General features: G+C 38.3%; 1 pseudogene; it reads left to right on the top strand.

Annotated features, from left to right (window-relative positions):
• The first annotated feature begins 1,704 nt into the window (after positions 1 to 1,704).
• LOC100343489 (UDP-glucuronosyltransferase 2B13-like) lies at positions 1,705 to 17,176 on the top strand (annotated as a pseudogene).
• Positions 17,177 to 23,031: the final 5,855 nt, after the last annotated feature.

Genomic DNA, 23,031 nt, shown 5'->3' with positions numbered 1-23,031 from the left:
GTCAAAGCCAAGAGCCAGGAGCTTCTTCCAGTTCTCCCACGTGGATGCAGTTAGCAGCTGAGATGCTGAGCCATCTTCTGCTTCTTTCCCAGGGAGATGGATTGGAACTAGAGCAGCTGGGACACAAATTGGTGCCATTGACGGCAGAGGCTTAACCTACTACATCACAAGGCTTGCCCATCCAGTTATATTCTTTTTTTTTTTCAGTTCTACTCAATCACTGCACTCTGAGAATTCCAATTCCAAGATACTCACTTCCCAGCTCACTCAAACACTGGGGGTTCCATGACGGCAGAAGCAACCTAAGAAAAGAGGTTGCAGACTTACTCCTCAGGCAGGGAGGTCACTCACAGAGACATGCGTCAATGTTTCTACCTCAAATGCTGTACTATTTCATTAACACGAAATTCCGGCAACAGCAAATATCTAGAAACAGGAAGTAGATGAGTGCTTGCTACGACTGTAGGAATCAGACATTGGAAGGGGAAGCACAAAGGATAAAGGGTATTGGGTCTCTCTTTTGGAGTTATGAAAAGCCCAAAAATTGATTAGTGATTGTGGTTACACATTTATATGAGAATACCATGAAACACTGAATTATACACATTACTTTAGCAAAATGGATGCATGTGTATTATCAGATTCTACCAAAAAAATGCCCTGAACCAGGCTAAGAAACATTATCTGGTTCTGTGTCACAGAGACTGAAGATGCAAGTCACCTCTCACTTGCTGCTGCTATGGACACTGCTCTAAAATCTCTTTCATAACCCAACAGCCTCACACAAGCAGGTCAGGGAATCTGAGAGAGGTGGAGTATTTAATCATGAAAGAGACTCCAGGGGCCCACATTGCGGCACAGCTGGTTAAACCACTGGCCTCATCAGTGGTGTCCCATACCAGAGTAATAATTCAAGTCCCATATGACCAATTACTGATCCAGCTCCCAATAATGTGACTGGGAAGGCATGGGAAGATGGCCGGGGGCCTTGCCATTCAAAGAGGAAACCCAGAGGGGGTCACAATCTCATGGCTTCAGCTTGGACTAGTCCCTACAGTTGAGACCATTTAGGGAGTAAACCAGTGAATGGAAAATGTCTTTCTCTCTCTTTCTCTCCCCCTCTCTCTCTCTGTCAATCTTCCTTTCAAATAAATAAAATAGGTCCTTAATAATGTTGGAGAGGGGCCGGCACCATGGCGCACTAGGTTAATCCTCCGCCTGCAGCACTGGCATCCCATATGGGCGCCGGGTCTAGTCCCAGTCCAGCTCTCTGCTGTGGCCTGGGAGGGCAGTAGAGGATGGCCCAAGTGCTTGGGTCCCTGCACCTGCATGGGAGACCAGGAGGAAGCACCTGGCTCCTGGCTTCGGATCGGCGCAGCGCCGGCCATAGCGGCCATTAGAGGGGTGAACCAACGGAAGGAAGACCTTTCTCTCTGTCTCTCCCTCTCACTGTCTAAATCTGCCTGTCAAACAAATAAATAAAATCTTTAAGAAAAAATGTGCGAGAAACTTGAAATACACTGATATAAACAGGAGATCATCTATCTTGATTTTTCCATGTGTCATCCCAGTGCACAGATCTGATTGCTCATGTGATGTGTTTACTTTGACTAGTGCAGTTATATTTTAACTACGTGATGAATTTCTTCATGGATACAAGCTTGACTAGCTAAAAAAGGAACAGCAATTGGAGAGGAAGCACTGCACTTCACCAGGATGTCTGTGAAATGCATTTCAGTTCTGCTGCTGCTGCTACAGCTGAATTGTTACTTCGGCTCTGGGAGTTGTGGAAAGGTGCTGGTGTGGCCTATGGAGTACAGCCACTGGATGAATATGAAGACAATCCTGGATGCACTTGTCCAGTGAGGCCATGAAGTCACTGTTCTGAGATCTTCTGCTTCTGTTGTAATTAATCCCAACAACGAGTCTGGAATTAAATTTGAAACTTTTCCTACATCTCCCACTAAAGATGAAATGGAAACTTTTGCCATGTATTGGATCAATCAGTTGTTATATAAGGTGTCATTAGGTAGATATTGGGAGCATTTTACAGTAATGGAAAACTTCATCTTAAAATTATCTGATATTAATGAAAATATCTGCAAAGATGTAGTTTTGAACAAGAAACTCATGGCAAAACTGCAGGAATCAAGGTTTGATGTTATTCTTGCAGATCCTGTTAGTCCTGGTGGTGAGCTGCTACCTGAGCTACTTAAAATACCCCTTGTGTACAGTCTTCGTGGCTTTCCTGGCTACATATTGCAAAAGCATGGTGGAGGACTCTTATTGCCTCCTTCCTATGTACCTGTTATTATGTCTGGTTTAAGCAGTCAAATGACATTCATGGAGAGAGTAAAAAATATGATATGTGTGCTTTATTTTGACTTTTGGTTTCCAAGATTTAATGAGAAGCGGTGGGATCAATTTTACAGTGAAGTACTAGGTAAACATTTTTCAATTAATCCTAACTTTTGTGACTTTGAAGGTGGGCTTTTATGAATGTGCTCAGAAGAATTTGTCTTTTATAGGTAAAAAGTGAAATGAAAATATAAAAAGATCTACCACTCTGACAAATGTAATGCAAGGATTTACTTCACAGGGTCGGTTCAGGCCATTGGACCATCACTGGATTAGGATGTTCCAGGGGATCACACAACTACAAATAGAAATACTGAGAATTTCACCAAGCTTTTCCATGCTTATTTTACTCTACATTTTCATGTTTGATCCACTAGTGGTCTATTTTAATGATTATTTATGATTATGAACATACTAGATGACACTCAAGATTAATTTTCCTCTGATATTGTCTTTTATATATATATACATTTATACACACATACATATATGTATATAAAATATGTGAACAACAGATATATTTTATATGTAAAATATATAATGCCTAAACAAACATATTTGTTTTCTTGCTGTACACTTTAAAAATCATTCGTGCATCATTCCAAAATCTTTCAGACAATGCATGATATACTTTACATCACATTTCTTTCATTACTCTCCCTCTTCTTTGTTTTTCTCTTAATTCAGGAAGACCTGTTACATTCTCAGAGCTAATGGGGAAAGCTGACATGTGGCTCATTCGAAGCTACTGGGACTTGGAGTTTCCTCGCCCACTCTTACCAAACTTTGATTTTTTTTAACTTTTATTTAATGAATATAAATTTCCAAAGTACGATTTATGGATTACAATGGCTTCCCCCCCATACCGTCCCTCCCACCCACAACCCTCCCCTTTCCCACTCCCTCTCCCCTTCCATTCACATCAAGATTCATTTTCTATTATCTTAATATACAGAAGATCAGCTTAGTATACATTAAGTAAGGATTTCAACAGTTTGCTCCCACACAGAAACATAAAGTGAGGAATAATAGATGATTTTTTTAAAAATGATGATGAAATCAGATCTGACCTATTGTCATGTTTAATCCCAGTGAGAGTCAAGTTGGGAATTGATAATTTTTTTTTTTTACAGAGGATCAGTTTAGTATGCATTAAGTAAAGATTTCAACAGTTTGCACCCCCATAGAAACACAAAGTGAAATATATTGTTTGAGTACTCGTTATAGCATTAAATCTCAATACACAGCACATTAAGGACAGAGATCCTACATGAGGAGTAAGTGCACAGTGACTCCTGTTGTTGACTTTACCAATTGACACTCCTGTCTATGGCATCAGTAATCTCCCTATGCTCCAGTCATGAGTTTCCAAGGCTATGGAAGCCCTCTGAGTTCTCCGATTCTTATCTTGTTTAGACAAGGTCATATTCAAAGTGGAGGTTCTCTCCTCCCTTCAGAGAAAGGTACCTCCTTCTTTGAAGAACTGTTCTTTCCACTGGGATCTCACTCACAGAGATCTTTTGCCAGAGTGTCTTGGCTTTCCATGCCTGAAATACTCTCATGGGCTTTTCAGCCAGATCCGAATGCCTTCAGGGCTGATTCTGAGGCCAGAGTGCTATTTAGGACATCTGCCATTCTATGAGTCTGCTGAGTATCTCACTTCCCATGTTGGATCACTCTCCCCTTTATTTATTCTATCGGTTAGTGTTAGCAGGTACTAGACTTGTTTATGTGCTCCCTTTGACTCTTAGTCCTTTCATTATGAACAATTGTGAACTGAAATTGATCACTTGGAATAGTGAGATGGCATTGGTACATGCCACCTTGATGGGATTGAATTGGAATCCCCTGGTATGTTTCTAACTCTACCATTTGGGGCAAGTCAGCTTGAGCATGTCCCAAATTGTACATCTCTTCCCTCTCTTATTCCTACTCTTATGTTTAACAGGGATCACATTTCAGTTAAATTTCAACACTTAAGAATAACTGTGTATTAATTACAGAATTAAACCAGTCATATTAAGTAGAACAGACAAAAAAACTACTAAGAGGGATGATGTATTAAGTTGTTCATTAACAGTCAGGGCTATGCTGATCAAGTCACTGTTTCCCATAGTGTCCATTTCACTTCAACAGGTTTCCTTTTTGGTGTTCAGTCAGTTGTACCGATCAGGGAGAACATATGGTATTTGTCCCTTTGGGACTGGCTTATTTCACTCAGCATGATGTGTTCCAGATTCCTCCATTTTGTTGCAAATGACTGGATTTCGTTGTTTCTTACTGCGGTATAGTATTCTAAAGAGTACATATCCCATAATTTCTTTATCCAGTCTACTGTTGATGGGCATTTAGGTTGGTTCGAGGTCTTAGCTATTGTGAATTGAGCTGCAATAAACATTAGGCTGCTTTGATTTTGTCGGAGGGCTCCACTGCAAACCTGCGAAACCTCTGCCCAAGGTAAATAAGTTCCTGTGTGCTATGGTTGATTTGCTTTGTATTTTCCATGGAAATGACTCTGCATTCTTCATTTAGAGCATTTGATTCAAAGGCAGAGATATTGGAAATGGGGGGGGGTTATTCCTTCCAATGAGAAACTCACAAGAAAGGACTTTTTTTTTTTTTTGGACAGGCAGATTTAGACAGTGAGAGGGAGAGACAGAGAGAAAGGTCTTCCTCCTGTTGGATCACCCCCCTAATGGCCGCTATGGCCGGCGCTGCACTGATTCGAAGCCAGGAGTCAGGTGCTTCCTCCTGGTCTCCCATGCAGGTGCACGGACCCAAGCACTTGGGCCATCCTCTACTGCCCTCCCGGGCCACAGCAGAGAGCTGGACTGGGACTAGACCCGGCGCCCATATGGGATGCCAGTGCTGCAGGCGGAGGATTAACCTAGTGCGCCATGGTGCCGGCCCCTCTCCAACATTATTAAGGACCTATTTTATTTATTTGAAAGGAAGATTGACAGAGAGAGAGAGGGAGAGAAAGAGAGAGAAAGACATTTTCCATTCACTGGTTTACTCCCTAAATGGTCTCAACTGTAGGGACTAGTCCAAGCTGAAGCCATGAGATGTGACCCCCTCTGGGTTTCCTCTTTGAATGGCAAGGCCCCCGGCCATCTTCCCATGCCTTCCCAGTCACATTATTGAATTATTACTCTGGTATGGGACACCATTGATGAGGCCAGTGGTTTAACCAGCTGTGCCGCAATGTGGGCCCCTGGAGTCTCTTTCATGATTAAATACTCCACCTCTCTCAGATTCCCTGACCTGCTTGTGTGAGGCAGTTGTGTTATGTAAGAGATTTTAGAGCAGTGTCCATAGCAGCAGCAAGTGAGAGGTGACTTGTATCTGTAGTCTCTGTGACACAGAACATGATAATGTTTCTTAGCCTGGTTCAGGGCATTTTTTTGGGTAGAATCTTTGATAATACACATGCACATTTTAGGTAATTAATTGTATGAGCAACAACAAGAACAGTAACAATGTCAGTAGTCAGCATTAGTTCTGGTTTACTGCCTGAGTGCCAGAGACATTTTACATTGTGTTTTATTTTTATATCTTAACTCACAGATAAAAAGTGCATATTTACATAGTACCACGTGAAATTTCAATACTTATGTACATTATGTAATGTTCAAATAAGGGTAAACAAATATTTTCAAACATATACAATTTCCTTGTGGTGAAAACATTACAAATCCCTTTTTCTTCCAGATTAATTTTTGTCAGAACTTACTACAATTATCTAACTATAACTAAATAATTGTTTATCAACATTTTCCCATCATTCCAATCCCCCTAATCTCCTTGGCTTCTGATAACTGCTAATCTACTTCCAACTCCTAAGTGTGGGGAGCAACCCAGACTAGACTAAGTTACTGGAATTAGGACTTATTCTATGCATCTGCTCTCCCACAATATGGCGCTGAGAAGGGAAACAGCTTCTACACAGCTGCCTCCAGTTCAACCAATAAACTGTGGGACCTGCTCCTGATTGGAGGAGAGCAGCGTACTCGGCGTGTGGGTAGCAGAGTTGGGATTGGTGGAAGAGGACTATAAAGGAGGAGAGAGACGGCATGCACCAGGGAACATATAAGGGGAACACCTGTGCAGCCCCCGAGAGAGCTGGCCGGCGGTGTGCCACTCCCCCGCGGAAGTGGGGAATGTGGCAGGGGGAACCGCCCTTCCACGGAGGTGGAAGGGATGGTAGCCAACCCGGGAAGAACCAGCAGCAAACCCGGGGAGGGCCGAGCAGACAAAAGAACAGCGCAGGGTCCTGTGTCGTTCCTCCATGAAGAGGGCGAGCGACACTAAGAAATCAACTTTGCTAGATTCCACGTATGAAAGAGATGATGCAGTAGTTGTCTTTCTATGCCTGGATTGTTTTGCTTAACATAATAAACTCAAGTTCTACCACTGTTGTTACAAACAAGATTCATCCTATTTTTTGTTTAATGGTACTCCAGATATCCATTCACCAGTGGATAGATTTAAAATTGAATTTTTACTTGTTGGCTCTTGTCAATAGTGCTGTAATAAACAGGGAAGGAAAATGTCTCTTTGACATGTGGGTTTCACTTCAGTGGGATATGAGGCATTTTAAATGTGTTAACTATTTTCCCAACACAATATATAGTTGGTGTTACTGTTATGATGTTTGAAAATATTTGTTTACCCTTATTTGTTTTTTTCTAAACTTTTATTTAATGAATATAAATTTCCAAAGTACAGCTTATGGATTACAGTGGCTTCCCCCCCATAACGTCCCTCCCACCCGCAACCCTCCCCTTTCCCACTCCCTCTCCCCTTCCATTCACATCAAGATTCATTTTTGATTCTCTTTATATACAGAAGATCAGTTTAGCATACATTAAGTAAAGATTTCAGCAGTTTGCTCCCACACAGAAACATAAAGTGAAAAATACTGTTTGAGTACTAGTTATAGCATTAAATCTCAATGTACAGCACATTAAGGACAGAGATCCTACATGAGGAGTAAGTGCACAGTGACTCCTGTTGTTGACTTAACAAATTGACACTCTTGTTTATGGCATCAGTAATCACCCTAGGCTCTTGTCATGAGCTGCCAAGGCTATGGAAGCCCCCTGAGTTCACTGACTCTGATCATATTTAGACAAGGCCATGGTCAAAGTGGAAGTTCCCTCCTCCCTTCAGAGAAAGGTACCTCCTTCTTTGATGACCCATTCTTTCCACTGGGATCTCACTCGTCGAGATCTTTCATTTAGGTGGTGGTGGTTTTTTTTTTTTTTTTCCCCAGAGTGTCTTGGCTTTCCATGCCTGAAATACTCTCATGGGCATTTCAGCCGGATCCGCATGCCTTAAGGGCTGATTCTGAGGCCAGAGTGCTGTTTAGGACATCTGCCATTCTATGGGTCTGCTGTGTATCTCACTTCCCATGTTGGATCGTTCTCTCGCTTTTTGATTCTATCAGCTAGTATTTGCAGACACTATTCTTGTTTCTGTGATCCCTTTGGTTCTTAGTCCTATCATTACGATCAATTGTGAACAGAAATTGATCACTGGGACTAGTGAGATGGCATTGGTACATGCCACCTTGATGAAGCATTGAAATTTCACGTGGTACTATATAAATATGCACTTTTTATCTGTGAGTTAAGATATAAAAATAAAACACAATATAAAATGTCTCTGGCACTCCAGCAGTAAACCAGAACTAATGCTGACTATTGGCATTGTTACTGTTCTTGTTGTTGCTCATACAATTAATTACCTAAAATGTGCAGACTATTTATTTATTTATTTTTATTTGTCAGGTAGAGTTTACAGATAGTGAGAGAGAGAGAGAGACTGAGAGAAAGGTCTTCCTTCCGTTGGTTCACTCTCCAAATGGCCGCAACGGCTGGAGCTATGCTGATCTGAAGCCAGAAGCCAGGAGTTTCTCTCTGGTCTCCCATGTGGGTTCAGGGGCCCAAGCACTTGGGCCATCCTCCACTACTATCCCAGGCCACAGCAGGGAGCTGGGCTGGAAGAGGAGCAACTGGACTAGAACCGGCGCCCATATGGGATGCTGGCGCTGCAGGCGGAGGATTACCCTAGTGTACCATGGCGCCAGCCCCTGTGCAGACACTGTAAACATAACCTTTTCCAACAGGGATGTTTTTTCAATAGGTTGAAATTATATTCTCAAGCGGAGTCAAAGAGAAGAAAAATACAGTAGATTCATTTAAAAACAAGTGTATATGTTTTGGCCATCAGTTGAACAAGATGAGAGCTAAGGTTTTTTTATAAGCATTGAGGCTTTTCACCAGTATTCCACCCTAACAGGAAAACCATTTCTCAACAACACAAATGTGTGGCTCTGAAATATTTGCAGCCACAGCCTACGTTTACTGCTTTTGCCACCACATTACATCATTTCTTATTGAGAGCCAGAAGACTTGTATCAAACAAGAGAGGAATAGTACCTGATTTCTGCCTTTTGGCAAGCCTATGGGACACCTCAGTAAAACTCCCTTGGGAATATTGGGTCTCAGTCTCAGCTGCCTGAGGCAATGACAACAGGGGAAATGTGAACCATGTAGGAAATGAAGACCTAGCAATTCATGCCAATTGTGCCCGAAAAGGGCCTTATTTTATAATTGAAATAGAATTCTGTCAGTAGATATGATGGCATTTTTCATAAAGGAAAACTAGAATTTAATATACTTTAAATTCATACCATACTTTTAAGACATGTGGAAGGCAAGTATTCTATATATATTTTGTATAAAATGATCTATCATATAAGCATATATTCTTATAACATGGCCTATATATGCATATCTATATATTCTCTGTATAATATGATCTCTTAAGAGATACTTTATTATCTGACTTATTATTACAGCTTGATAAAGCTAGTTGCTATATTGTCCTTTGGACAATATATATTTTCATTCTTAGAGATAATAAAGGATCTAAATTCTTGATTATGGTTCCCAACTTTTTTTTAATGCACCTATATCAATTTTCTTCAAATATTTCCAGAATTGAATACTTGGGATTTCATGGACTTAGTTGCATAAACAATGTTTGAATCCAAGTACCGAACTGTGATATATGGTTACATAACCTGTTAAAATATCTCTTTCCTCTAGTAACTTGCTTTTTCATTAATTACTACAAGCTCAGATAATCTCTGATCTTTTGTAAAACGGAAGAAAGAAATTTGACAGATTAGATAGTGACAAAAATATTTATACTCTTTGCTTTCATAAATGTATAAAATTGTATAGAGAAAAGTAATAAGTGCAAAATCAATATTTGTAGCAATTACCTTTAAGAATACGTTGTAAGTAACCTAAATTGAATATTAAGGAATGATTAAAGCTTACACACATACAAATATATCCACCATTATAATTGCTTTACCAAAGAACTTTTACTAATACTAAACCAACTAAAATAGGAGGTTTAGTTGCAAACAGAAGGACAAAGAAGATAAATAAAAAGTACATCTGGGGCCAGCACTGTAGTGTAGTGGGCTAAGTGACCATCTGCATGTGGCAAATGGATGCCTGTTCAAGTACTGGCTGCTCCACTTCTGATGCAGCTCCCTGCTAATATGCCCGAGAAAGCAGAGGAAGGTGGCCCAAGTACTTGGGCCCCTGCACCCACGTGGGAGATTGTGAAGAAGTTCCTGGCTCCTGGCTTAAGTCTGGCCCAGCTCTGGCTGTTGTGACCATTTGAATAGTAAACCATGGGATGGAATACCTCTCTCTGTCTGTAACTCTTCCCTTCAAATAAGTAAAATAAATATTTTATAAAAATATCACATATTTTCTGTAAAATGCATAAGTGATATAAATTATGATTATAAATCTCTAAATATGTATCACATAGTGTCCATCGGCAAGAAGTTTTAGTTTTAGAAGAGAACCTGTTTTGAGACATTGGCAACACAACTATGTTGCTCTTTTGTGACAGACTCAATTTTCACTTCACAGGAGATGGAAGCCTTTGTGCAGAGCTCTGGGGAAGAGGGAGTGGTGGTGTTTTCCCTGGGGTCCATGGTCAGCAACCTGACAGAGGAAAGAACCAATGTGATTGCATCAGCTCTTGCCCAGCTTCCCCAAAAGGTCAGAAATGTGCCCTAATGGTGGGAAACTGCTGAATAAGCCTGCAAAGCTCTGCAAAGTGTCTCATTACAGATATTCCTGTATGAATTATGATAGTCCTAATTTATCTCAGACATCAGTAAAACTATGTGACAGGTTCAAAAAGTAGCACAGAGATTGTTTCATTGTAGATAACGTTGACATTAACATTATGATCAGATATGTACTTAACAGGTTTCTTGTGAAACTTTGAATCCTCAATCATACTACAGGCAGGTGAAGAGAAATCACCAAATTCTACCCTGCTGATTGCTTCTTTTTCTGGAAGGGTTGTGAGTCCACTGTGTACACTAAAGCTATATTCAGAAAGGAGTTAAATTTTCATTATTGACTATACTAGCATGAAAGCATTAAAGGGGTATTGAAAACCATCTCAAGTGTATTATACAGTTTAGGTTCTCATAAAATCTTTGTCTCTTTACTTTCCCTAATTTGCACATAGGGCTATTTCGGGTACTAATCAGGAGCCTATTCAGAGAACAAAAGTCCAGAGCTCACCAAATCTGAGTCTAGGTTGTACTCATCTAAGTAGATTTAGAGAAACAGAGCAAAACCAACCTGCCCTTCAGGACTAAACTCCATCATTATCTTAAACAGACAGATACATGGGAAAGATTAGAGATGGGTCCTGTATTGAAGTCACAAACTGTACTCTATAAAAATGTGACTCCACAGAACTGTGATCCTCACAGTTGAGTACAACTCCCCCTCTGGATTGAGGAAAGAGATGGCAATATAAGAAGGAGTTAAATAGAAGCATGCCTGACATGCGATAGGGTTCAGTGTCACCCTCTATATGTAATAGTAGGAACTCTACTTCCAGTATATACAAGATGACTTTGATCTCTTGGTATTTGTGAGCTGCTTTTTAGTTTTCTAGCTGATATAACCTTCTAGTAACCAATTATGTTATATTATGCAGAGAACAAGAAATTACTTTAAATCTTCCATAGCAAATATAAATGGAACACTTGTGGATTATACTCCAATTTATGAGGATGGCTTGGGAATTCTATCAGTACCTTATGTTGATAGTTGGATGGAAATATCTATCTGGCTATAGCAGTAATTAGCAATAATGGCTGTCAATGTTTTTATTACATCATGGAAAAATTAACAGACAGTTGAATAAAATTTAACATTATCACAATTATGCAAATTTTCAGCTACCATTATTAATTAAGAACTGTCTCTTTTTTCCTACATTTAAAGAATTTCCTATTCTAACAATAGTGATACTACTATGGTTTTATTTCAAAAATGGATCTTGATGCCTGTTAAAAATAAGAGTGGGGGCCTGGTGCTGTGGTGTAGTGGGTTAAGCTGCTGCCTGTTGTGCTGGCATCCCGTATGGGCCCCAGTTCAAGTCTCGGCTGCTCCACTTCTGATCCAGCTCTCTACTATGGCCTGAGAAAGCAGTAGAAAATGGCCCAAGTCCTTGGGGTCCCTGCACCTGCATGAGAGACCCAGAAGAAGCTCCTGGCTCCTGGCTTTGGATCAGCACAGCTCTGGCCATTGCAATCAACTGGGGAGTGAACCAGCAGATAGAAGACCTCTCTCTCTGTCTCTGTCTCTGTCTCTCTCTGCCTCTCCTTCTTTCTCTGTGTAACACTGACTTTCAAATAAATAAATAAATCTTTAAAGAAATAAGAGTGGGAATAAGAGAGGAAGGAGATGTACAGTTTGACACACATTCCCTCAAACTTACCCCTAAGGGTAAAGCTAAAAACTTGCCATGGGACTCCAAATCCCATTAAGTTGGCAGGTACCAATGCCATCATACTGGTTAAAGTGATCAGTTTAAGTTCATAACTTATCATAAATATAGGATTAAGTGTCAAATGGATCACATAAATAAGACCAAATGTCTGCTAATAATAATTGATAGAATAAAAAAGGAGAGAATGATCCAATGTGGGAAACAGGCCACACAGCAGACTCATAGAATGACAAATGCCCTAAATAGCACTCTGGCCTCAGAATCAGCCCTTAAGGCATTTGGATCTGGCCAAAAAGCCCATATGAGTATTTCAGGCTTAAAAAGCCAAGACACTGTGTCAACAAATGACCTATATGAAAGATCTCTGAGTGAGATCCTGGTGGAAAGAAGGGACCGTCAAAGAAGGAGGTACTTTTCTCTGAAGGGAGGAAAGAACTTCAGCTTTGCATATGGCCTTGTCTAAATAATGTCAGAGTTTGTGGACTCAGGAGGCTTCTATAGCCTTGGCAGCTCATGACAAGAGCCTTGGATGATCACTGACATCATAAATAAGAGTGTTAATTGTTAAATCAACAGTAGGAGTCTCTGTGCACTTACTCCCCATGTAGGATCTCTGTCGTTAATGTGTTGTACTATGAGAATTAATAGTAAAACTAGTCTTCAAACAGTACTTTATACTTTGTGTATCTGTGTGGGTGTTAACTGTTGAAATCTTTACTTAGTATAGAATTAATCTTCTGTATGTAAAAATAACTCAAAATAAATCTTTTTGAAGGTGGTTTGGAGTTGGAGGGCGGGTATGGGGGGAAGAACCGCTAGAATCCAAACGTTGTACTTATAAAATTTATACTTATTAATTAAAATATTTCTATAAAAATGCTTCAAAATGTTAAAAATTAAGTGAATACACACACACACAAAATGGATCTTGAAATTTTTTCCATAAGTTAGTTGTAGCTCCTAAGCTGAACTATTTTATTTCTCACCTATAACTGATTGCAGATTTGCTTTTTGTAAACTATAAGATGTCAAATTCTAATACAACAATTTATGGAAGAGTGAATATAGTAAATGTTTCCATTTTAAAAATGTAAAATATTAATAGTAAATTTGGAAGATGAGTCTCATTGTAAACATACACAAGGACAAACACATATAAATATAATGTAGATCATTGTAAGTTATCATTCATCATCTTACTTGACTAAGATACTATATGTGACACACCATGATTACCTTACAAACCTGAATGAATATAACAAGAGTACAGGAGATGTAAAATTTTTCGTCTTTAAATTTTCACTACTTAATTTCTCTTGTCCTCTCTTCTTTGTCATTCCTACCCAAGGTATTTAAGAGTGATCTCTCAACCTCCTTAGAATTTTGACATGTTATAATTATAAATCCAACTCATGGAATTGGTATTACTTTCCCTAACAGGCTATTTGGTGATTTGAAGGCAAGAAACCAGGCACATTAGGATCCAACACTCGGCTCTATAAGTGGATCCCCCAGAATGACCTTCTTGGTAAGACTCTGGAGAACAAACACTGAAAACATGAGTAACAATCAAGATGACAGTAGTATGACTTTATTATTGAAAAACTTAGGAATCAAACCAAATGTTTTTGCTTTCCTTTCCGACTGCTAGAAGAAATACAATGTATTATAACAGTTGGCATTTTATGATTACAAACTTTTTAGGTCCAGAATCAAAGTATCCTTATTTTAAGTGTATTTACCTCTCAGAGAGAATTTCTCAATAATTTTCAATGGGAGAGGCAATTGGCAGAAGGGTTAAGATGCTGCTTGGAACACGTGCATCTTGTACTAGAGTTCCTGGATTCAATTTCCAACTATACTTCTGATTCCTACTTCCTGCTAACTCAACCTAGATGAAGAAGGCAGCTGATGGCTAAAACCCTTGGGTCACTGGCAGCCACACAGTAGTCCTGGATTGAGTTCCCAGCTCCTGGCTTTGGCCTGGCCCAGTCTTAACTGTTGTGTGCATTTGATGAATGAATCAGTAGTTAGAAGATCTCTTTCTCCCTTTAGTTCTCTCAGTCCTCCCCCTCCCTGTGTGTGTGTGTGTGTGTGTGTGTTTGTGTGCATGTGCACGCAGTGCTTGCTCTGTTTATTTCAAATATATTAATTAAATAACAATAATAATTTCCTGGATTGTGTGATTGACTCATAATTCAATCATTACATCTTTCATCTTTCATTTTTTTCTAATACAAGGATTTACAAATGCTATCAATAAATAATATCCTTCAACTATTATGCATGACTTTTTTTGGGGAAAAATCAACAACCTTTATAATGAAAGTGATAAGGAATTTCAAAATGGAGTGTGGGCTTTCTTTCCTGTGACTCCAGCACTGCATCTTATGCCATGCCCTATAACCTTGTACAACACATGCATCACACTTAGTGAATGCACTATTTCATGGAGATAACATATTCTAACAGGCACTTGACCTTTTAATTTGGCAAATATTCAGTTCTTTTTCCCAGAAAGTACTCTTTTGTCCCCATTTGGCAATCTTGCATATGGTCCAAGCCTCATATCACACACCATATCTTCCATGTGGCCTTCCCTTACCTCCCCATTGCACTTAGGTGCCTCTTTCTCTTGATCTGAAGCAATTTAAATTAAGTTTCATGGTCCTTAGTAATGTTTTTAGAATGCACTGCCCTTTTAGTGTCACATATTACATATTACACTTTATTTGTAAGAATTATAATTAATAATTTTACTGAAAATCACTCAATCCCAGGTCATCCAAAAACCAAGGCTTTCATAACTCATGGTGGAGCCAATGGTGTCTTCGAGGCAATCTACCATGGCATTCCCATGGTGGGCATTCCTTTGTTTGGAGATCAACTTGATAACATTGTCTACCTGAAGGCCAAGGGAGCAGCTGTTAAATTGGACTGGAAAACAATGTCCAGTGCAGATTTGCTCAATGCCTTGAAGACAGTCATTAATGACCCTTCATGAGTATTATTGTTTCTTTAAAACTATACAGTATTTTTAGATAAGTTTTCAGTGCAGGGTCAAGGGATTAACATTGATTTGGAAAGTGATAGGTTGAGTATAGATTTGCTTAATGCTAGAGGATAATCATCAATAATTCATTGGGAGTTTCACAATGACTTTTTTGGTGGATATATAAAAGGATTTTCAGATGCTTAAAGATAGTGTGCAAATTTTGAATTAGCCAATGATTAAAATGAGGATTCCAAGGAAGTATTAGGAACAGAGTTGCAGCTGGGAACCATGAGTGCTGTAATTGTATTAATTGACGTGCAGCACAGTTATGACATTCTTTCAGCATAAGAACTCATAAAGTGTTACTTTAAAATAGATTTTGTTGCATATGTTTCAGATGTAAAAAGCCTGATATGTGGCATTCATATGTGTAATAAAAATAGTATTATAGTGAGCCAGTAAACATGTCATTACCTCACATATTTACTCATAGAGTTGTGTTTTTGAAAATTATTCTAAATCAGTTTTCAGTGAATCCACATGGAATTATCAATCTCTATTTCGAATCTTCAATGATTTTCACAATTTTATTTTAATATTTCAGTTTTGTCACTGACAAGTAGTAACAACTAAGGCTTTCAGATTTACTCAATTAAAACTTATTGAGAAAAAGAAGATACTTCTTTTCTGTAAGGGCATATTCTTGATTCTTATGGCTTTGGTTGTTGTTGCCTCTCTTGGAAACTATAAAATAAAATTTTAATTGACTTGAAATAGATAAGATGGAATATCCCTGATTAATAACAATTTTTGAAGGTAGAAGCATTTTCTTCCAAAATTATTTCTTTATATAACTTACTTTTGATTATGCTATTACTTCTGTACTCTTGGTATCAATAATATTGGATATTTTCCAAGTTTTATCTTATAGTGACTTAAAACGTGAATAACATATTGAAAACTGAAGTGAATTTATTACCAGATAAATTGAATATACATGAAGTAGCACACAATGTAGTACTTTTTTGTACATATTGTGTGACTTCTACATTGCAGCCTTTCTTTATTGTATGTCCAAAATATATCAGTCTTAGGGTACACCTATGAAAAACCAGGATCATGGAAATATGTGAAAGGGACAACTAAACATCAGTCAGCATCTGGATTCAAAGAAAGTCAATTCACTTTCATATCTCAATCAATGAATTTATTCATCAAACGATTATTAATATTTAAGCTCAATACCAACTCTTGGATGATACCAACTCCTTATCTACATTGTACAGACATTTACCTGCACTTTACCATGGATGTGCCTTCTATATGTAAATTTTGAAGTATTTTGAACCTTGTATGTCAAATTCATTTAGCATTGTTTATTGAATAATTCAAGCTCCACAAATCAAAATACTTTTGTTGTTGATTTGCTTGTTTTGTTTTTGTTAGTTTCATTTTTTTTTTTTTTGCCTCTGGGACTTAACTGATTCCAAATTCTAGGTTGGGATGTTAGAAATATCTGTTCTTTCCATCTTAAATTTAATGTATCCAACAAATTCCAGCCTATAAACATATGATCTCTATAGTGATTACTTAGAACATGTTTTTTTTGTGATACTCATCTTTCCCATATACATGAAAAATATATCTATATTTTCCATTTCATTCTATAAGCTGATGTCTATTTTGTTCAGCTACAAGGAGCATGTCATGATGTTATCAAGAATTCACCATGATCAACCCATGAAGCCCCTGGATCGAGCAGTCTTCTGGATTGAGTTTGTCATGCACCACAAAGGAGCCAAACATCTTCGAGTTGCAGCTCACGACCTCACCTGGTTCCAGTACTACTCCCTGGATGTGATTGGCTTCCTGCTGGCTTGTGTGACAATCACTACTTACCTTGTCATGAAATGTTGCCTTCTTGTTTATCAAAATGTTGTGATAGGAAAGAAGAAAAAGGGGGATTAGAGCCTGTTAAAATCTAAGGCTGTTTATCTGACGGGTGAGACTATTTGTTTTTTATCAACCACTGTGAATCATGGTGTGGCAAGCTGGATGTCATCATGTACTAAGACCTGTGAGTTATAAAAATATTTTACTGTGGACTTAACATTAAGAAACACACAACTCAATTGTAGAAATCCAAAAGCAATACTACTTTAATCATAACACTGAAAAATGAGACTCACTGGAACTTTAACCTATTGGTTTGAGAAGTGAAAAGCTTGAAGTTTTCATATGCATTTCCAGAAACATCATCTGTTGAATATAATGCACTCAAGTAGAATATTTGTATCCTTACCAAAGACCAGAGCCAGATCCTTATAAAAGTGGGCACCACAAATTTTATTAGGACTTCCATGAATCTAAGAGAGATTCCAGGATAAACTGATCTTAACTTCAAATAACACAAAGTGACTCTGATATTAAAAAGAATGAAAAGTGAGAGTTGAGTAGAAAGGGGTGTGAATCAAAAGTAAGTATAGAATTTTATGTAAAAGTACAGAAGAATGAAGTGGAAAATCACTAAAAGTGATTATCAAGGTGTGTTAGACAATGTCCATTTTGCAGTTTGACAGAACTTTTTTTTCTTCAGCAAAAACTAAGCATGGATGCCAGATTCACCTTTAGAGATGTAACATGTGACCTAGTGCAGATGGAAGACTCAGCAACCTTGCTGAAGTCTTTCAGCACAGTGCTTAGGAAACTCTTTAGTACTACCTTTCTCATGAAATACAAAACATGTATTTTTCATATATATTTCATCTTAGAAAAATTCTTTTTTGATTTGGAGCACCTTAACTGACTTACTAACTAGATATGTACAATCTTGTAAAAAGTTGAAGTAAATATATTTTCTACACTATGCTTTGAAAATTCTTGAGTTACAATTTTTGCTGTATTGAATAAATATATAATGCTAGATTTCCTTCCTCCTATAGGAAGATTTCCCATTTTAGCCTTGCCTTCTCTAATCATATACATCCAGCTGCTTTACTGTCTGGGATTCTGAGGATATGGAAACTATAGGTTTATATTCTTATGTAGTCTCCCCTCACAATACATAGGAAAAAAAACCACTGGGAATGGGATAAAGAGCTAAATATACTATATGCAATTTTAAAGCCGATTTTAGGGGAAGTAGTTTATAAGGCAAAATATTCCACATTGTGCTTTTATAGATTGTCAACCAGAACCTTTGGACTCAGGACACAGATGGCAAAGTAAAGGAAACAAAGAAAACAAAGTCATGGCAGTGCTTTGGCCTGACAAGAGATATATTTGACATTCAAGTGGAAGAGAGACATGCAAAAGATTTTTGATCACTTTTCTACCCTACAAAATTATTTTTAGCAACAATTGTTAATGAAATTAATTATGATAATTATATCTAGAAAATAAAAGGACAAATGCTTTCTTTTTTTAAAGATCTATTTATTTATTTATTTATTTAAAAGGCACTGTGAGAGAGAGAGAGAGAGCGAGCGAGCATGGGAGAGACAGAGAGAGATATTCCACCTGCTGGTTCACTCCCCAGATGGCCCATCCAAAGTTGGGCCTGTCCAAAGCCAGGAGCCAGTATCTTCTTCAAGGTCTCCCATAGATGCAGGAGTCCAAGCACTTGGGTCATCTTCCTCTTCCTCTAGGCACATTAGTAAGGAGCTTCATTGGAAGAGGAGCAGCTGGGACTCAATAGACACCCATATGGGATGTTGACACTGCAGGCAGCTGCTTTATGTGCTACGCCATAGCACAGACCCTGAAATGCTTTCTTTCATTAAATTTTCATTGATGTTTATTTTGTAAAGAGGGGAAACCTATATGTATCATTATTCTGAATAATGATGCTCTATGCACAATGACAAAGCCAAAATAAAATCTGTTGGATCACTCTCCCCTTTATTTATTCTATCAGTTAGAGTGATCCAACATGGGAAGCGAGATACTCAGCAGACTCATAGAATGGTGGATGTCCTAAACAGCACTCTGGCCTCAGAATCAGCCCTAAAGGCATTCGGATCTGGCTGAAAAGCCCATGAGAGTATTTCAGGCATGGAAAGCCAAGACACTCTGGCAAAACAAAACAAAACAAAACAAAAAAACAAACAAAAAAACAAACCCTAAATGAAAGATCTCTGTGAGTGAGATCCCAGTGGAAAGATCAGGTCTTCAAAGAAGGAGGTACCTTTCTCTGAAGGGAGGAGAGAACCTCCACTTTGAATATGACCTTGTCTAAACAAGATAAGAGTCGGTGAACTCAAAAGGCTTCCATAGCCTTGGAAACTCATGACTGGTGCATAGGGAGATTACTGATGCCATAAACAAGAGTATCAATTTGTAAAGTCAACAACAGGAGTCACTGTGCACTTACTCCTCATGTAGGATCTCTGTCCTTAATGTGCTGTACATTGAGACTTAATGCTATAATGAGTACTCAAACAGTATATTTCGCTTTGTGTTTCTATGGGGTGCAAACTGTTGAAATCTTTACTTAATGTATACTAAACTGATCTTCTGTAAAAAAAAAAAAGAAGAAGAAATTATCAATTCCCAACTTGACTCTCACTGGGATTAAACATGACAATAGGTCTGATATGATTTCATCATCATTTAAAAAGTCATCTATTATTTTTCACTTTATGTTTGTGTGGGAGCAAACTGTTGAAAATCTTTACTTAATGTATGCTAAACTGATCTTCTGTATATAAAGAGAATCGAAAATGAATCCTCATGTGAATGGAAGGGGAGAGGGAGTAGGAAAGGGGAGGGATGCGGGTGGGAGAGAAGATATGGGGGGGAAGCCATTGCAATCCATATTCTGTACTTTGGAAATTTATATTCATTAAATAAAAATTAAAAAAATTAAAACATAAAAAAATCTGTTTCTCTTAGTGAAGTAACTTCTATAAATTCATTAATGACTATCAAAATAGATCTTTGCAATTTTTATATCATATACATAAATATATATAGATATATACATAAATAGTGGTGACCAAAGCAGTTTTGTCATGAGTTTTAATTTTTGTTTTAAATTTTATTTAAGGAATACAAACTTCATGCATTTAATATATTTAAGAATATAGTGATTCATTCCACACTACCCTCCCTCCCATCAATGTTCCCACATGTCTTCCTTCTCCTTCTCCTATTCCTATTCTTATTTTTTGTAAAGATCTATTTTCAGTTAACTTTATACACAGAAGATTAACCCTATACTAAATAAAGAATTCAAATGGTATGAAGAAAAAATAACACTGTTCTTTTTGTTTTTAAATATTTATTTATTTATTTGAAAGTCAGAGTTACGCAGAGAGAGGAGAGGCAGAGAGAGAGAAAGGTCTTCCGTCTGATGGTTGACTCCTCAGATGGCTGCAATGGCCAGAGCTGTGCCGATCCGAAGCCAGGAACCAGGAGCTTCTTCCAGGTCTCCCAGATGGGTGCAGGGGCCCAAGCACTTGGACCGTCCTCCACTGCCCTCCCAGGCCATAGCAGAGAGCTGGATCAGAAGAGGAGCAGCCAGGACTATAACCAACGCCCATATGGGATGCTGGTGCTTCAGGCCAGGGCGTTAACCCGATGCACCACAGTGCCGGCCCCCTGTTCTTCAACAGTGAAGACAAGGGCTGTTCAAGATGATCACATTTCAGAGTGTCAATTTCACTCCAGTAGATTACCTTTTAGGTACTCTATTAATTATCACAGATCAGAGAGAACATCTGATATTTGTCTTTTTGGGTCTGGCTTATTTCAATACGTACAATGGTTTCAAGTTGCATCCATTGTGTTGAAAATGACCAAATTTCATTTTTTTTTAAACTTTTATTTAATGAATATAAATTTCCAAAGTGCGGCTTATGGATTACAATGGCTTCCCCCCCATATCGTCTCTCCAACCCGCATCCCTCCCCTTTCCCACTCCCTCTCCCCTTCCATTCACATCAAGATTCATTTTTGATTATCTTTATATACAGAAGATCAGTTTAGCATACATTAAGTAAAGATTTCAACAGTTTGCTCCCACACAAACATAGAGTGAAAAATAATAGATGATTTTTTAAATGATGATGAAATCATATCAGACCTATTGTCATGTTTAATCCCAGTGAGAGTCAAGTTGGGAATTGATAATTTCTTCTTCTTTTTTTTTTTTACAGAAGATCAGTTTAGTATACATTAAGTAAAGATTTCAACAGTTTGCACCCCATAGAAACACAAAGCGAAATATACTGTTTGAGTACTCATTATAGCATTAAGTCTCAATGTACAGCACATTAAGGACAGAGATCCTACATGAGGAGTAAGTGCACAGTGACTCCTGTTGTTGACTTTACAAATTGATACTCTTGTTTATGGCATCAGTAATCTCCCTATGCACCAGTCATGAGTTTCCAAGGCTATGGAAGCCTTTTGAGTTCACCGACTCTTATCTTGTTTAGACAAGGTCATATTCAAAGTGGAGGTTCTCTCCTCCCTTCAGAGAAAGGTACCTCCTTCTTTGAAGACCTGTTCTTTCCACTGGGATCTCACTCACAGAGATCTTTCATTTAGGGTTTTTTTTTTTTTTTTTTTTTTTTTTTTTTTTTTTTTTTGCCAGAGTGTCTTGACTTTCCATGCCTGAAATACTCTCATGGGCTTTTCAGCCAGATCTGAATGCCTTCAGGGCTGATTCTGAGGCCAGAGTGCTGTTTAGGACATCCATCATTCTATGAGTCTGCTGAGTATCACGCTTCCCATGTTGGATCACTCTCCCCTTTATTTATTCTATCGGTTAGTATTAGCAGGTACTAGACTTGTTTATGTGCTTCCTTTGACTCTTAGTCCTTTCATTATGATCAATTGTGAACTGAAATTGATCACTTGGACTGGTGAGATGGCATTGGTACATGCCTCCTTGATGGGATTAAATTGGAGTCCCCTGGTATGTTTCTAACTCTACCATTTGGGGCAAGTCAGCTTGAGCATGTCCCAAATTGTACATCTCTTCCCTCTCTTATTCCTACTCTTATGTTTAACAGGGATTACATTTCAGTTAAATTTCAACACTTAAGAATAACTGTGTATTAATTACAGAATTAAACCAGTCATATTAAGTAGAACAGACAAAAAAACTACTAAGAAGGATAATGTATTAAGTTGTTCATTAACAGTCAGGGCTATGCTGATCAAGTCACCGTTTCCCATAGTGTCCATTTCACTTCAACAGGTTTCCTTTTTGGTGTTCAGTCAGTTGTCACCGATCAGGGAGAACATATGGTATTTGTCCCTTTGGGACTGGCTTATTTCACTCAGCATGATGTGTTCCAGATTCCTCCATTTTGTTGCAAATGACTGGATTTCGTTGTTTCTTACTGCGGTATAGTATTCTAAAGAGTACATGTCCCATAATTTCTTTATCCAGTCTACTGTTGATGGGCATTTAGGTTGGTTCCAGGTCTTAGTTATTGTGAATTGAGCTGCAATAAACATTAGGGTGCAGACCGCTTTTTTGTTTGCCAATTTAATTTCTTTTGGGTAAATTGCAAGGAGTGGGATGGCTGGGTTGAATGGTAGGGTTATCTTCAGGTTTCTGAGGAATCTCCAGACTGACTTCCATAGTGGCTTGACCAGTTTGCATTCCCACCAACAGTGGGTTAGTGTCCCTTTTTCCCCACATCCTCTCCAGCATCTGTTGTTGGTAGATTTCTGCATGTGAGCCATTCTAACTGGGGTGAGGTGAAACCTCATTGTGGTTTTGATTTGCATTTCCCTGATTGGTAGCGACCTTGAACATTTTTTCATGTGCCTGTTGGCCATTTGGATTTCCTCTTTTGAAAAATGTC

Source organism: Oryctolagus cuniculus, chromosome 8 (assembly GCF_051225735.1).
Source record: "Oryctolagus cuniculus isolate XC-2025 breed Fujian yellow rabbit chromosome 8, ASM5122573v1, whole genome shotgun sequence".
NCBI classification, from domain to species: Eukaryota; Metazoa; Chordata; class Mammalia; order Lagomorpha; family Leporidae; genus Oryctolagus; species Oryctolagus cuniculus.
Note: the sequence above shows the minus strand (reverse complement) of the source record. Positions and strands in the feature narration are given on the sequence as shown.